Genomic DNA, 15,423 nt, shown 5'->3' with positions numbered 1-15,423 from the left:
AAGGTGGAAGTCCCCTTCCTTGTCAGAACAGAGTTAAGCAGATTGTTAGATAAGGCGTGAAGGAGGCAGAGAAGACGATGCAAAAGAAGTCTTAACCTTACAATGCTTCTCCCATCCTCCGTGCTGCAAGATGGATGCACCTCAGTAGACTGCAGTTTTGAATATTTATTTTGAAGGGGCAAGGCTTTTTGGTGATCAACTCCAGAATATAGGGCATGCGTCACTTCATTAAAAGGTCAGTAGGTATTTCTTTCTGAAAATTACCAGATGCTGTAATTCCATGAAGTCATCTCATTACAGCTAGAGCAGCACTAATATGTGTGGATTCAGTATTTTAGATCATTTGCATTTTTCAGTTTTAGAATCCATTTCCACCTTCGTTTTGATAATGGCAATGGATTAGGTACACTAGTGAACGAAGTCGCTACTATACCATTTTTTTAAAAAATGCAAAGAATTATTGACTCTACTGTGCAGTACATGGCAAAGGTGTTAAGAAAATGGGCATCAGAGATGCCCCCCTTTTCACCTCCAGTTGCATTACCAACTATAACATATTTCCTTTATTGAAGCGAAGCCGTTGCTTTTGAAGTTAAACACTTTGATAGATTTGACCCTATAATACTGTGATCGGCGAAAAGAATGTGAAATTGCAAGCTACTACCCGTCCATAAAAAGTAATTTGACGCTTCCATTTTTCAGTCCCACAGCACACCGGTGTAGGTGGAGGAGGGCTGTGACAGGGACATTAGGCCACCCCATTTGAGAGGGGCAGTAAGGGAAGAGTGCCTGGATTACAAATCTAGCAGTGATGGGGAAACGCTTGAAGTCGAAGCACAGCAGTAGTGGGACTACTGGCTAGATTAGTAAATGCCAGCAGAGGGAAATGCCTAGGAACTCCTAAAATTGAAAGATGGGGTGAATGGAATGGACAACCAAGTTTGCTATGTACCGAATGTGCAGGGGTCGAAATTGGGATTGATGGAGCAGGAGCTAAAAGCAGCTCCTGGTTGTCGGGAATATTACTCTAACCAAGAGCCATATGTCTTAACCAGGAACTGTTAAATTGCCCATTAAAAAAAGTAAAACAAATATGTAGTCATGCCACAGTAATAAGTGACTTGACTGAATCAAAATGCTATTCTAGCCACACAACACATATTTTGAAGAAAAACCAAGTGCGCACATAAGCCCCTACCCATGAATGTCAAAGTACACAAGGTGGTTGTAAGTTGGCTCGCACCCATGAGGAGGGGCTGATGTGAGTATTTGATTTTGCTGAGGCAGATGGGCGATGGAAGTCTTAAAAGTAGCAGCTTTAAAATGTAACTGCGTTTGTGCAAGTACATTTTTATGATTCTGCACAAGCACAGCAAAGCCTTACTTGCGACAGTTTGAGGAAAGTCTTCCCACAGCTCTTTGTCAGTAGAAACTGGGCACATCAGCCCCTTCCAAGGGTACACCTAGGCTAAAATTCAGGGAGGCAGGGCTAACCCTTCAAATAAAGGTGGAAGCGCTAACTTCAGAGAATGTGGAGGGGGCAAACTTTCTTGTGTGGGTGCATCTAACTTTACATATTCATTCCATGAGACTATTCTGGTGAAGCTTCAGTGTTAAAAGCAATTACCTTTGCCCTTTACCTCTGAAAGCCCCCACTTAAGGACTGCTGTGATAATGAGCAGTCTACTGTGCCCCTCTACCCTTCCAAACACTACCCTGGCATGCAAGTGTTAACCCCACATCACGTTTCAAATGCCTGAAAATGTGTTCATGTATGCCTACAAATACAGGTGCTAACAGTGAAATTATTTTAGTAATTACAGCTCCTTTCTCAACAATGAAACCCAGGCGCCATTTCTGTGCCCTGTCTGCCTGGCCATGGCTCTATAGATGTCCAGGACGAGTCAACATAGCCCAAAATTTCGGGGGGTGGGTGAGGGGGACTGGAGCTCAATCAGCACAATGGCGTTGCGCCACTCCAACAGATCAACTGTGCTTTCTGCAAGAACAATGAGGCAACGGGAGCAAAATGTACCTTCATATTTTGCATCTGAAGTGCAGCCACAGCATGACTTCCCAACCCCACGTTTCGACAACTAGGTCTCAATTCAAAGTCTCTGCAGTAGAGAATGCCAGCACGAGGTTACAGCACCTTTTGAGGCCAGCAAAGCCAGACCCACAACATGCAGGCCCGTTTCTTGGCTCGGGCGAGGCGGGCAGCTGCCCGGGGCGCAATTGCCCCGGTCCCTGGCTGGATGGGTTGACATTTCTGGGTTTGTCGGGCTGCGCAATTGCCGCGGGCAGAGAGTTCGGCAGCGCCGTAGCAGGTGCTGGCGCTGCCTCTTCTGACTGTAATATCACGTAGTACGCAAGTACTACGTGACATTACGGAAGTCAGAGCAGGCGCCCTCTGAGTACTTGACTTTCGCGTCACTTGGGTTGGGGGTGGGCTGGGGGCATAAAAGGGCGCCTTTCCTGATGGCTGCCCACCTTTGCTGTATCCTGTGGTCGAGACTGCTGCGTTCCTTTCAGCGTTCCTGGCTTCACGGTGTTGGACCCTGCGAAGAAGGAAGACTTCACTGCTTTCCTTTCAGCGTTCCTGGCAGAAAGAAGATTTCTTTGCATCCCGGACTCGTTTGTGGGCACGGTGCACCGCTTCCATGCCATGGTGTTTGTTTTATTATGCTTTGTTCTAAGAGGCTCAGTCCTTACCAAGCCCTTGACGCCTTTGTTTGTGTTTTCCCTGTCGGAGCCGTACTGTGCATGATTGCTCTTGTGTGCGTGTACTGAGTGTGTGTTTGTGTCAGCGCGAAAGTATGAGAGTGTTTTCAGTTATGAATTGTGTACTCCAGTGTGGGTCATATGCGTGTATGTCAGTTTATTGCATTTGGTCAGTTTCACAATCAGAACGCCGATTGCGCGATTGCAACGGCAAACTCCCCTTGCAGCCACGCAGCCCCATTGTGTGACTTTTGTGAAAAATGACTAGTTTTGTCATTGTGTGTATTTCGCCACTTTCCTCCCGCACTCTCCCCTATTAGAACACCCACATGCCCTGCTCTACCTATGTATTTCCTTCCCTTCAGCTCCCTTCTTCTGGTTCTCTCTCCACTGGCTGCATTCTCCTGGCCCTTCCACTTCATTCTGCAGCGTTCTCTCACACTTTCTCTGCATTTCTGTTTCCTCTCATCTTCCCTCCTTTTTTAGTGTTATTCCCTGCTTTTTGTTTTTATTCCCTTCTTCTTTCTTTCTTGTGTGGCACTCATTTTGCTCTGCCTTTTTTGAATCTTTTGCCTTTCCACCCCTTTGTTATCTTTTTTTCTTATATCCCTTTCTTTTTATGTGATCTGTTCTAATAGCTATATCAGTTTCCATTTTGCTTTTCATTTTCTCTAAACTTCTCCTTACTGTCTTTCATTCCTCTTTCCCTCCCCAACCTTCTCCTGACCCTCAACCCCCAGTCTCCTACCTGCCTGCCACCATACCCATCTCCATTTGCATTTCCTTACAGCTTAGTGGGCTTTTGTTGCCATTATCTGCCGTATTTGTTTTTATTAGCGGCTTCTCAGCCTTCTCCCTTCAGTCCTAGCAAGTATCGTCCCATGGGCTGTTAATGGTCACCCCTTCCCCATCCAAGGTAAGGTGCTAACAAAAAATCCATGTGCAGATCACCCCTTACGGACAAGAGGGGCTCACATGGTACAAAGGCAATTGATAACTGCTCTGGAGTTCTTTGAGCAATGTGCAGATGCACAAAGATCTTGCCCAACGTATAGCAATCCAGGCAGCTAAGAACTGGCAGAACAAACTGTTGACATTTACTGAACTTATTGACATTCGAACAAGTGCAACAAGAAGAGACATTCACGACGAACATTGGTGGAGAAGAAGAGTGAGAGAATAATGCCGGAACCAGCTTTTGCCCCCTCCTGCACCACTGCTGATAATGAGTTAACTATAGAGACTGGAAGGTATGCTGATCTTAACAATAGTCATGTGTGTAATGAGTATATTAGCCCCGATAATGACAGTACTGGTATTATGGTACTTAGAAGAAATACACCCCTTGGAAGTACTCTTGCCTGTTGGAAACATCTCCACTCCTGAAAGCCCATTCCATGTGATTACTTACTCTGTCCCCAATGGAAGAGAGACACAGGGAAGGTTATGGGAATAACACATTACTGCTAATAATGAATATGACTCACTCAATATTGAGAAAGAATAATTGCTGGGTATGTGCCCACTTGCCGCAGCATGATGGGAAGGGAATTAGTTGGTATGTGCAGCCGTTGCCATTGAGTTCTGCATGTTACGCATCCTTGAGTGCATGAGTTTATCGGAAATGGAACGAAAGTGAAACTGGTCAATTGGATAGAACAAATATGAATGAATTCGAAGAGATTATGAAACCTGTAGGTTGTTCTATATTTCACAAAACACATCTGATCACACTAGTAGTAATGCCACGAGACAGATTATTTGTGCCCTATAAATCATCTGTAATCACGTTTCATATGAACCCAGAAGGAAATAAAGATACAGTGCCCCCCTCCTATACAGTAAATCACAGTCCACGGTCTGTCCCCTTTTGCCTGAGAAAAAAGGGTTCCTATTCGGTAGGGAAATTCACTAGATGCATGAATATATATAGCAGGAGGTAGAGCCAGTTTATGTAGGTGATCCTGTTTATTTTATATGTGGAGAAAAAGTATATCCTTGGTTACCTAGAAACTAGGGAGGTACTTGTTACTTGGGATTTTTGTCCCCGGGGGTATTTCTTTCAAGACCAGCAGCTATAGCCAAATTGGCCAGGTCAAGACCACGGCGAAATGAGGAAGGAGTGTTGATCGCGGAGGACATAGCAAAATCATTCATACCATTTTGGGGCCAAGCAAAAAACTCCTATAATATAAGACAACTGTCCAGAATATTAGAGAAAACAATAAATGGAACGACAGATATATTATACAATATGACATTGGAGGAAAAAGGAATTAGATTAATGACACTCCAAAATAGGATGGCTCTTGATGTAATCTTGGTTGATCGTGGGGGAGTTTGTAAAATCGTGGGATCAGCGTGTTGCGTATTTGTAAGCGACTCCTCCCCTATGATTTTTGAAGCGATAAGAAAGTTGCACGTCTTAAGCTCTGACCTACACCCCCCTGAAGGAAGTTGGTAATTGAACATAAGCTTCTGGTTCTGGGAGGTATTACGCTCATGGGGATGGAAATTATTTGCGATCCTAGTAGCAGTGCTAGGAATATTCATAACATGTTGTTGTTGCATACACTGCTTACCTATAGTGTGTACTGAAATAAGCGAGGAGTGTGTACAGATGGTAGAAAAAAAGAGCACTACTAAATCACGTACTCACAGAAATGATGAATTGAAGACAGTAAAAGAATTCATGTCAGTCAATATTGATGGCAATGAAGAGGAGACCAGTAGTATGTAAGATTCAGAATCAGATACTTGGTTGGAAGAGGATGCAATGTACGGATGAGGCTTTTGGCATACGGCCAAAAGGAGGGTTTGTCAGTCCAGAAAAAGTAGACACCCTCAATGATGGAGGCAATGTATTCTGTTGGCCGAAGACCAACCGCCTCATGTATTTAGTGTTAGAAGTGCATAGCCATACTGTCATGCATCAGCCCTGGAGATTGGTTTACCGTTGGAAGTACTACTAACATGGCTGCTGGTTCCTAGCTTAACAGTCTAGTTTATTTCAAGATGACCGACGGAACCTATAACTGGCAAATCAGACCTGCGCACTGCTCGTTGTATCATTCCTTGTTACGTGCGCTGCCAGTCTCTCAAAGCGACTAGCCTAACTCCTCTCTCCCGTGTTTTCCCCTTTTGTTCTAGTCTTACCTGATCTTCCTTATACTGCCACTCGCGGTGTTTCTATACTTTCGGGTAAGGTGATCGGGATCTGTCTAACTGTGCTTGCACTCACGACGCATACCTCCAATCACTACGCGTATTCCGTGTCTGTGTCTCTTTCGGCAGCTTCTATTTGCCTCTCCAATAAGTTTTCGCTTTCGCAGGTTGTTTTTCTCTCTTTCTCTCTCTACCTGTCTGGTACTGTCAGCTCCATATTTCTTCTCCGTATATCTTTTGTATCCTGTTCAGAACACCTCTTCTACGTCCTGTCAGTCAGGAGTTGTTCCCGGAAGAATGTGTGACCGCTCTTACTATACGGTCTCACTACTCACCAGTTTACCGCAATCTGAACGAGTGTATCTGTTACTTGGTTCCTCCTAAAATTCATCCGAGTTACATATCCGGAAGGTTGGCTGACCGGATTTCCCAGCAGCAAGACTTCTTGTTTGTGATTGCCATCTCTTCGATTACAGACCAGATTCCGACTGAGGTTTTTTCCCCGTTTTAGGGCGTGCTCCTCGGGTTACCTCCGGATCTGTAGCATATTCAGACCACGGAGGCTGCCGAGGGAGCGCGACACTACCTATGACAAAAAAAAGGGAAGAAGCCTGGAAAAGAGGCAAGGATTAAGACGAAGAAGAAGAGTAAAGTCAGCGTGGAGGAGATTCCAGAAGAGACAGGTGTGGAGAAGTCAGGGGAGGAGGAGGCCCAGCCTGACACATACGCTTGACTAAAGTGCAGCCATTTTGATGTGAGTGAAATCGCCATTTTGTTTTCTAACGTTTGCCTCTTGCTTTCAGTTAAAACTGCTTTGCTGAAAACTTATTCTGCTCCACTAGTACATTTTTGTTCATGTATAGAGCAAGGCCGCGAGAGACTTGTTGAAACGTAACACAGCGACCCAGACTGAAATGCCCGGTCTCCTCCCTCACAAATCCTTGAAAGTAAGCAAGAAAGCATTTAATCATTGTGCAGGTGCCAGCTAGTCTCGCTAATGCAGTAGAAATGTTAGAAGCGAACATTAAATGGCTTGGATTATGCTCTTCTTTGCGGTCCCCCTTTCCTGAGCCCTGGAGAGCGAGTTGACCCCCAGTACACGAATAGAAACTAGGAGATAGTGAGGCCTGGAATGTGTCTCTCCTCTGCACTCAGCTTGCTTGCAGAGAACAGAAGCAGTGTGTTCTTATAACAAAGAATTGTGTCTGCAGGCTCAGGAAATTGCAAACTGTTGCTAAATAAATGTCTGAAGGTGTCATACTCGTCACAATTGTCAATCATCGAACCCAATTCAAAGGAAATACATTATGGGCGGTATTGAATGTGTCACCACTGATTGTAAGATGCTTGCTTTGTATATATGTAACTGTTGTACGATTCTCACTCTCTTGCGTCCCCCGGGGTCTGGAAACACACGTCGCGGGGCGTGGGACCCAGTTGGCCAACTGAGACTCTTTGCTTTGCAATACACTCTAGCTTTTGGGAATACAACCTCATGTCTGTCATATCAGTTCGTGCATGGTGATTGTGCCTTGTTTGCACACGCGAGGGGGCCCCTTCAGGATGGAACGGATGAACTGGGTCGGACAGGTGGAGTGGGTAGAACAGGTGAAGTGTATGGAAAACGGGTGAAATAGGTGGATGAACGGATCAAGTATGTGAATGGAACGGGTGAAGTGGATGGAACGGGTGAAGTCGGAACAGAAGTGTGTGGATGAAGCAAGTGAAATAGGTGGAACGGATGATTTAGGTGGATTAACGGATGATGTAAGTGGATGGAACGGGTCAAGTAAGAAGATGGATGATTCATCGAGAACGAATAACGCGGAAACGAGCAGACCGGATGATGAAGGGATGACATGTATAGATGCATTGATCAGAATGAACACATAGAACTGATCGAACTAATAGTGTGCATAGAACTGAGCGAGTACATGCAAAGGATGGAATGCACGGAATAGATAGAGGCCACAGAATGGACACTTACAAAATGGTTGGAGTGCACGGAACGGTTGGAGTGTGCTTGATCTCAAGCACCTAAGGTAAGCCACCATATCACATCTCTTCTCTCTCTCTCTCGACTTGAACTTCGGTTCCAGAGGGCGTTCAACCTACCAGCGCCTTGAGATCATACCAATGGTACATAAGGCGCTATATAAATGCAAAATAAAATAACATAACAAACTAACAGAGGTTCTCATTTTTGTGATGGTTGATAAACAACGTTTGTGCTGCTTACAGAGGTGGGGGGATTGAAACAGACCGGCCTGAGCAGGCCTCTCTCCTCAGTCACTGCCCAATTACGCGGCTACTTAGTTTAGAATGTGCAGTGCCCCTTGCAACGCTGCACCACAACTTACTACTTTGTTGAAGACCCAAGGGTTTCAGTTTAGCTGAGTAGGTGCCAAATGCAGGAATTCTGGGTCTCTAATATTAGGATATATCCAACAATCACACTGGAAATCAGCCTGCCAGTCACTCCTCATCATAGGTACTCGCTTAATACACTGGCTATGTATCCACCAGCAAGTAAGAGTCCCTAGGGATATATAGCCATTGCTCACACTGTTTATGTGGTCACTCGTCATTATTGGCATGCATACAATGGCCACAGTGCGTCTATGTCCACTGGGATCATCTGTGCCCTCATGCTGGGCTTGATGTTTCTACAGGTCACACTTGGTGAGGTCACGCCAGGATCGCTCTTCCTTTCTCCTGCTTTTGGGAGCAACTTCGGCGCCAGCTCTGTTTACACGCAACCTACTTTTTGTTCAGTTATTGAACAGTTATTACATAATGCGAGACATGCTGTGTGTGCATCAACATTGATTAACTTGTGTAAATAGTGCAAGTAATATCAGTCTGATTTAGGCTGACAAATAAACACGATCAGAACACTTGCATGCCAACCACCCGGTCGATGATATTCTGCCCGCTTATCTAGGCCATTCATTTGACTGTTTTTTTTTTTCAGAATATAAACTAAACTATTAACCTTGAAACCTACCTTACCATCATTGTGTACCTGCTTGAAGGGCAAGAAGTGCCAGACATACATCATTCCATTTATTTCCGACACAACCTTTTGTAAATAAATCTTATTTTAAAGCCCAGATTTCATGGCTCCAAACATTCAATTTCACGTGACAGCTCCCTTGTCAGGCAGCAACTCATTCTGCATCGTTGATTTGTGCTGCAAGTCTCTGCACAACATGTCTTGAGCTCTTTGAAATTCTCAAGATTGATTAGCAGCGGATGTGATCTGGAAGGCATGACTCTGTCCCCCTTTCTCAAGATTATGTTCCCATTGAAACTGCAGTGGTCCTGGCTTTTTGTAGTAGGTAGGTCTTCTCAGCTGGAGCCTCCTTACCGCCACTTTGCTTGGAAATTGATGCATCATTTAAACTGAAAACCCTTTTGAAAAATCGTTTTTGAGGAGTTTGGATTATTCCTAGCAAGAAAATTGCAACATGTTATAATTGGGCCATATTTTCCGGCTATTCCTTTTACTTCAGGCATTTGAACGTACTGGCAATGTCGAAGCCAATAAGACCTTTGGGAGCACCAAACCCGCAGAGAAAAAAACAAGAAGTGGCACAAGGTATCAGAAGTGCCAAAGTACTGTCTTCATTTTTCAGGAGGGAAGAGAAGACTTCCAAAGAAGTAGATAAGTGCCCTCCCAAGGCCAGGCAACAGGCATTTCTAAAGAAACGGTACTGCCTGTGGTCATGCCACAAGTTTCAAGAGATGAGGCAAGAACCCAAGCACTAGAAGGCAATGATGACCAACAGGAACAAGGCACTAAAACGTTGGTTTGAAGACATTTCCATATGGCCTAAATCGATGCCTGGACATGTACGTGACCAAATTGTAATGGAAGGGCCACAGGCTGTGCCACCTCCTAGTTATGCATACCCAAAGGATGACAAAAATAGGCACTTTTCTAATTCATATGTGCTCAGGGTGTTGCCTAATAAAGAAACAGTCGCCAGGCCATGGCTGCAATATTCTATTTTGACTGATAGTCTACAGTCTACTGTTTTTGCTCTATGCTTTTTGACCCTATGCCGAAATCAAAACTTGGTAGTGATGGCATTAATAACTGGAAGCATATTGGTGACTATTTGAAAATGCATGAAGGGTCTCCTGAACATGCCAAATCCAGTGGCAAGTGGGTGGATGCTGAAAGGTGCCTCACCGGACATGTTGGTATTGATTTTCGCATGCAAGAACAAATACAGGCAGAGACCAAGCGTTGGCGGGGAGCTAACCCCTTTGTTCATGATCTCTTCTAGTTCTCCTTCAGTTTTTTTTGTAGTTCCTGGATTATTCCGCCCTGGAGCCCTTTGGATTTTGCTATCGCTGAACCCCTCACCACCGCCTTAAAGGCCTCCCACAGTGTGCCCGCTGAGCCCACACTTCCGGTATTCTTTTCGAAATATTCTATGATGTCCCCTCTAAGGCCCTCTCTGAACACCATGTCTTTCAGCGCCTCTGCTCTGAGCCGCCATGTGGGGATCCTTGCTCTGGGGGGGGGGCAAGTATTGCCACGTTATAATCAGTGGGTAGTGGTCCGAGAGGACCTTCGCTTTGTATTCTGCCTGTACTATTTCCCCAGTCATATCTGAGGAAACAAACATGTAGTCTAGCCTCATGTACAAGTTTTGTGGGGCAGCATAGTGCGAGTAATGCCTGTCTTGGGGGTGGCTCAGTCTCCATATATCCTCTAGTTGAAGTTCACCCACCAGGTTCCTCAAAGTTTTGGCAGCTGGGGTGGGTTTGTTCTGTTTCCCATCTGACCTGTCCATTCCGGGGTTCAGCGTACAGTTAAAGTACCCCCCCACCCCAATATGACTACTCCTCCTAGATACGGGGAAATCTTGCTGTATAGGGTCCTGAAATAGGCTACAGTATCTTGGTTGGGGGCAAATGTATTGATAATACACACTTCCTTATTTTCAATCAATCCCCTAATTGCCACCATCCTCCCGTCTGGGTCCGCTGTGGTCTGTATTAGCTGAAAAGGCACATGCGGGGCGATCCAGGTGGTTACCCCCCCTAGCATATGCCGAATATGTTGCCCCAATTGTGGTCCCTTTCCATTTGCCCCGTATCACCTCCTGTTTGTCTTTCGTGAGGTGGGTTTCCTGTAGCAAGGCTATGTCTACCTTCTTCCTCCTCAGATACATCATGATCTTGTTCCTTCAGAGACTCTATAATTTGTTCGCAGCTTCAACCAAACGCTGGAGCATTCTCAGTGATCATGTTAAAAATCTTTCCTTGAAAAAGGTCTGTGAAACACAATGGGAATGTAGAATCGAAAGCTTGAGAGCTGTGCAGTATCAATTTGTTGAGATACACACAGCACTCATGAGCATTGAGGAAAAAGTCAGTGACCCAACATTGTCCTCGGAGGCTAAGTCCCTTGCTCTACACTTGGAAGATTTCCGTTTTATTTGTACTTTAGTTGTGTGGTATGAACTTCTATTTCAGGTGAACATTGTAAGCAAATCCATGCTGTCCAAACAAGTTGATTTGCCGGCCTGCAATGGCCTGCTTAAGAACTGCATTGCCTTTGTCAAAACGTATAGGAGTGTTGGTTTTGGGTCTGCTGTAACAACAGCAAAAGAGATAGCCTTACTTTTAGATAGTGACCCTACTTTTAAGGCAACTAAACGGCATAGGAAAGAAAAGAAAATGTTTGCATACGAGACTCGGGACGAGACCCCTGCGAATGAAGAAGCACTTTTTAAAGTAACTGTATTTTATACCCTGATTGATGCCATAACTACTTCCCTTGAAAGCTGCTTTTCCCAGTTGTCTGTGCACAATAAAAACTGGGGTTTCCTGTACAACATAAAGCTCTTGCCTGGAAAAGAAGAACTGATACAACTGTGCAAGCACCTGGAGCAATTGTTAGCAAAGGGTGGTGATGGTGCACCAGAATCTGATATAGATGGTATCCAGTTGGCTGTGGAACTGAGACATCCAGCCATCGCTTCAGAAGAGTTCTATTATGCCCCTTGAAGTTTTGCAGCACATTCATCATTCAAATACACATTGGTTGTTTCCAAATGTGTGGGTTGCCATGAGGCAATTACTAACAATTCCAATTACAGTGGCAAGTGGTGAGAGGAGCTTTAGTAAATTGAAACTTATAAAGACATACTTGCGCTCCACAATGGCAGAGGAAAGGCTATCAGCTCTTGCAATGCTTTCAATTGAGAGTGAACTTGTTGAAAACATTGATTATGCAGCAGCAATAAATGCTTTCGCAGCAGCAAAGTCAAGGAGAGTGCCCTTAACATAGACTAAAAATTGACACAAAACTAGTATACTGTTTGTGTACTCTGCATTGTCCAAGAAGTTACTTCAGTTTTTTTTTAAAATAATTTTTATTATTTAAACAAACAACCAACAAAAACAAGTCCAACAGTGCATAACGTGTTTATCGAGCATCAAACGTGTTTCTTATACAAACACTGTGTCCCTTTTACCCTCCCCCCTTAACCCGAGCTTACTTCCCTCCACATCTTCCTGCTGCACCTTCAGCAGGTTCATCTTCACCTGTATCTCTAGAGGAGTCCTGATCGTCTAGTATACGTTGGGTGGAACGCTGCAGTGTGGCCACTAAATGTCTCCAGGACATTAGAGTTTCCATCTCTTCTTCCCCTCCTCTGTTAGCCGCTTCATACCATACAACTGTTTCTGCGTCTGCCCATTTCAGGAGGTCATGCCACCACACCTCTATTTTGGGTGTATGGCAGGCTTTCCATCCCATAGCAATTCTGCGCTTAGCCAGTATATAGGCCAGGTCCTTTAATTTGGTCAAATGTCTCAAATTACAGGGTTTTACAAAGCCCCCCACCATACATGCCCATACGGATTCGTCATCCAACCGTATCCCTTTCTCGGTTAGCCGGTGGGTGACTTTGCCCCAGAATTTCCCAATCTCTGGGCATGCCCAAAACATATACCATTCCCGCAGCATTCACCTCACCGCACTTGGGACATGCCTGCATCTCTGTATTCTTAAATCTGGCCACCCTCTGAGGAGTCATGTACACTCTATGGGTTGTATATAATTGGATCTGCTGCAACCTCGCATTTCTGGACACCTTTTTGTGATATCTCTGGGCCCTTTCCCATAGCCCATCATGCATAGGCGCCCCCACATCCTCCTCCCAATCCAGTCTCAGCTGGGTCACCTCCTTTCCTTCCTTAGACATCAAGAGTTCATAGATTCGGGAGACTTCGTGTCCTCCCTCCGAGATGTCATAGAATGTTTCTACAGTTTCATCGGGTTGGTCCATAAGCACTGATTCCGGCCATGACTCTCTCACCTTCCGCACCACTTTGGTGTAAGTAATATATTGTCCCGGATGTAATCCGGTTTCATCTACTAGCTCTTCAAATTCCGTTGCTTTCCCTTCTTTCCATAGGTCTCCCAATGTTGTTATATCCGCAGGTTCCCAGTGCCTACGAATCATCTTCCCTAATTGCTCGTCCACACACCCCAGTGCCACCAGCGGCATCTGCGGGGAACATGGGGTCGGGTTTCCTATAAGCCGGCAAGCTTTGCGCCATACCCCCCATCCGCAGTTCCAGCAGCCTTGATCACCCCTTCAGATCCGTTTTGGTCACCCATATAATCTCTTTCAGAAAGAACGGGACACATTCACATCTTAGCAGTCTGGATTGCGATGTGGGGTCTTCTGTCAGCCATTTCACCACAAACTGTAGTTGGCTGGCTATGTAATTTGCTAAAGAAATGCCTGGGTATCATAAAGGGGATGTTTACAAAGAAATGTAATAGCCTGGGCAATGTGACCATCTTCAGCAGCGCCACCCACCCTACCATGGCTAGGGGGAGCTTTGCCTAAAATCTCATGCTATTCTCCAAGTTTGCTACTGCCTTCTCCATATTGTGTGTGCTCATCTTCCACTTTGTGATATATGGCTATTCCCAGGTACCCAAAGGTATCAGTCTTCCAGCGTCTCTGCAATACTGGTAGGTTTTCCTGCGGGATCCCCTTATACCTACCCAGAGGGAACAGGCTCGATTTCGTGGGATTAACTGCAATCCCTGAAAGCGAGGCAAATCGCTCCATTACCTCCAGGATATATTGCAGGTTCTCCTCTGGGTATCTCAAGTATAGCAATATATCGTCAGCGTACAGTGATATGAGATGTGGTCCCCCCTTAGTATTAATTCCCACTGTTTTGTATTGTTGTCTTAGATATATTGCTAGGGGTTCAAGGGCGGGGATGTATAACATCTGGGACCAGGGGCAACCCTGTCTGGTGCCCCTGCTTAGCAGCCATTTATCTGAGATGGTCATCCCTGTATTGACCCTGGCTATTGGGGAGCTATATAGCAGTCTAACCCATTTCAAGTATCCTGGCCGTATTCCCTCAGGGCTGCCAATAGCCAGGGCCATCTGACAGAGTCAAAGGCCTTCACGCATCTAACGAGGTAATTGCAATTTCCTGCGCATCCCCCTCTGATAGTTCTATGACTCGGTGGAGCCTTCCAAGGTTATCTGATATGCTTCTATTTGGGACATATCCAGTCTGGTCTGCATGTATGAGCCTGTCTATAACCCGTCTCAATCTGCTTGCCAATACCGCCGTAAGGATCTTGCTATCTTGATTTAGCATGGATAGCGGTCTGTATGACTCGCAGTCTGTGCTAGGTTTGTTGGGCTTGAGGAGTGGGCTGATGATCGCCTCCCTAAGGGATTCCGGCAGTTCCCCCACCTCCCATGCTTCGTTCAGCATGTCTAACAATGGCGGGAGCACCTCTGTCCCATACGTCTTGTAAAAGTCACTGGGGAGTCCATCGGTTCCTGGGGCCTTGCAGGTAGATAGCTGTTTGACTAGGGGGCGTGGCTTGGCGCCGATGGCGAGCGGTAGCTGATCCGCCGAGCTCCGGCCGAGACGCCGTTTCCTGATCCTTTTTCTCCGGCTCGCGTGCGACCCCGACTTCTGAAAAGGAACGAGCGGTTGGGCGAAGCAGCCCTGCACCTGAATAGTTGTTGGGCCCACCAAATTGGACCCCCCTGAGACTCCGGTGGCCCTGAATCGGTTCTCCCCCCCTCCCGTTCTTACTGGATCCAAGATGGCGCCCCGCACAGCATAGCGGTGCCTGCGAGGGGTACCCCCTCCCCCAACGGATTCCAGGGCCCGGCGGGGAGAGGCAGCAGCAAAAGAGAGGCTCCGCTCTTCTAGAGACCACCTCTACGGACCACACCATCACACACGGGGGCAGACCACAGCTCACGGCCCGATATTTGGCCAGGTGAAGGGCCCCACCAGTGATCTCACAAGTGAACTAACTTTTGAGGCCTAAAACACCCGCAACCATCGCCCCAAGATGGCCGCCAAGAACAAGACCAGAGCCGCCACCATGGACTCCTTTGTTTCCACCAGGGCGAAGACCCCCACTCAATCCAAGGCCAGCTCCTCTGAAGTTGCCCAGTCGAGCGAAGAGGTGGCGGCCGATAACCACTCTCAGATACTTGATGCTATAGCCTC

General features: G+C 46.0%; 1 long non-coding RNA gene across 1 annotated transcript in view; it reads left to right on the top strand.

Moving 5' to 3' along the window:
* Positions 1-15,423, top strand: part of LOC138569201 (uncharacterized) — a 65,202-nt gene that overhangs the window by 34,437 nt on the left and 15,342 nt on the right. Inside the window, exon 2 of the long non-coding RNA XR_011303175.1 lies at positions 6,398-6,640. This is a non-coding gene — a long non-coding RNA (uncharacterized lncRNA). The remainder of the gene's footprint in view (positions 1-6,397; positions 6,641-15,423) is intronic.

The sequence above is a fragment of the Ambystoma mexicanum genome, chromosome 2q, assembly GCF_040938575.1.
Source record: "Ambystoma mexicanum isolate Mex_15411 chromosome 2q, UKY_AmexF1_1, whole genome shotgun sequence".
Classification (NCBI taxonomy): domain Eukaryota; kingdom Metazoa; phylum Chordata; class Amphibia; order Caudata; family Ambystomatidae; genus Ambystoma; species Ambystoma mexicanum.
Note: the sequence above shows the minus strand (reverse complement) of the source record. Positions and strands in the feature narration are given on the sequence as shown.